Genomic DNA, 1,878 nt, shown 5'->3' on the forward strand with positions numbered 1-1,878 from the left:
TAGCATAACCCTTTGAGACTGTGTAGTCATGAAATCCTGAGTGTTGGTATGATCCCAGTCTCCTCCCCACGCAGTTCCGTTGAGTTTATCTCTCCCATGCAACGCGTCCAAACCGAAAGTAACGATAGCTCTGCAGAATTAGAGTTAAGTCAATGTGGATTATGCTCTGCATAGAACCATACTGAGGTATATACTTACCCGGTTGCGTGAAAGAAACGGTTAAGTTCGTCCCAGCGTTTCATATACAAACATCCTTTATAGAATCCGAACAATCCATCGTCTGTCTTCTCAAACTGAGTGCAAGGAGTCTTCAAGTCTCCTACGTCGTAGATCACTTGATCTTGCAAGGAAGCACCTATTCTTATCCTCAACGTCCTAAAAGCTAACAACAATCAAAATATTTCAGCAAAAAAAAGTCTATGAGAATAGAATATTTCGGTTTGTGATAGATGTCACAAACCTTGAAAAGCTTTAGCAAGAAGAGGAGAAGATAAGTTCTGAATCATTCAAAAGATTAAAGAAAAACGAGAGTTTTTTTTTAGGCATAACTAAGATGAAGTAATTAAGGGTCAAATTAAGCTCAAAGTTGTTTAATATACCAAATTAATGAGAGAAGCGTAACCCCAAGGACACTGATCATAGTTACATTTTTCAGGTGGCCACCAATCAAGCGTTGCGCAGACAAAGTTCTCATCGGTCTCAGCGATTCCATGTCCACCGTCTATAACCAAGGTGGTTCGTTCCATGTTGCTGCCAAAAGTAACAGGAAGTAGAAACAGAGAAATCAAGAACACAACCTTAAAGCCCATTTTGGTTTTGATTGGTTGATCTGTAAGAAAGAAAAATAAAAGAAAAGTGAACTTTTAGAGGGATCAAGATTCCAGTAAAATATCAAGAAGATGGAAAATATAATTCAGAAAAATACAGAAGAGGAAAAGAAGAACTCAAACCTGCTTATCTGAACAAGCAGATGATGATTACAGACAGAAACCAGAACTTAATTATTGTTTAAGAAAAATTCTTTAGAGGTTTAATTTTTAAAATATATATCTTAGAAAATTATTTCAAATTTTGAGTTGAAAAGTAAACCATATCATATATATGTTTTGTAATTATATGTCATTTGATACTTTCGTGAATTTGCAATATAGAAATTCTAATATTTTTGGTGTACGTAATTCAACAATTAGCCGATACTTAATTTGATTAGATTAGTGGTGTGGTGTCAGAGAGGCAAGAGCATTAGTTGACTTTTTGGGTGATTTATAATCATTAATTTTTACTTGAGCTCTTTCTAGGTGGGTCGCTTCGCGCAAGACAACGGGATGGATGCCAACTGGTAAGAATAGCCTTGGTCTGGAGTCCACCGGGTAATTATTTCTAATTCTTAATTCTTTAAATCGGTTTCCATCATGAAGCAAAATATTAATAATCTATGTTTCTCGAAGAGATGATATGAAAATCTGACTTGAGAGAAAAAAGCAGAATCAAAATAAAACTGACCTCAGAATCCAGCAGAATCCATGGACTGAAGTAAGAAATCGGGACTTTTGATTAGTTTGAACTTTGAAGAGTAGCTGGATCTCAAAACAGAGCAGAGAGGTCTTTGTTCTTGGCGTTGACAACACTTCATCAAAGTCTCTTTTAAGTTTCATAAAGCGTGCGTGCGTGCTTAATCTAGTTAAAACGTTTTTACCAAACCGAATCTATAGGCTCTATCTTATACAACACATTAACTAGGTAATGTCCTAATCTTCTAATAGACACACTGATATGGATCTATGATCATGATTTGGAGCGTTGTTATTTTCTCTGTTTTTGATCTTTTCATTATACATACATACATACCATTACATATGATGACATGAAACACTTACA

The 1,878-nt window shown here is 35.4% G+C and overlaps 1 long non-coding RNA gene and 1 pseudogene across 2 annotated transcripts; both read right to left on the reverse strand.

Annotated features, from left to right (window-relative positions):
* LOC9298422 overlaps positions 1-242 on the reverse strand; it is a 2,015-nt pseudogene extending 1,773 nt beyond the window's left edge.
* A 24-nt stretch (positions 243-266) lies between these two features.
* On the reverse strand, positions 267-1,654 carry LOC110228691. 2 transcript variants are annotated; one of them, XR_002332213.1, is made up of 3 exons: positions 1,504-1,654; positions 600-829; positions 267-382 (listed from the first exon to the last, which is right to left on the reverse strand). It is a non-coding gene; the product is annotated as an uncharacterized LOC110228691 (long non-coding RNA). The 2 variants fall into 2 exon arrangements; XR_002332165.1 differs by lacking the exon at positions 267-382 and adding an exon at positions 468-497.
* Positions 1,655-1,878: the final 224 nt, after the last annotated feature.

This window comes from Arabidopsis lyrata, assembly GCF_000004255.2.
Source record: "Arabidopsis lyrata subsp. lyrata unplaced genomic scaffold ARALYscaffold_665, whole genome shotgun sequence".
Taxonomy (NCBI): domain Eukaryota; kingdom Viridiplantae; phylum Streptophyta; class Magnoliopsida; order Brassicales; family Brassicaceae; genus Arabidopsis; species Arabidopsis lyrata.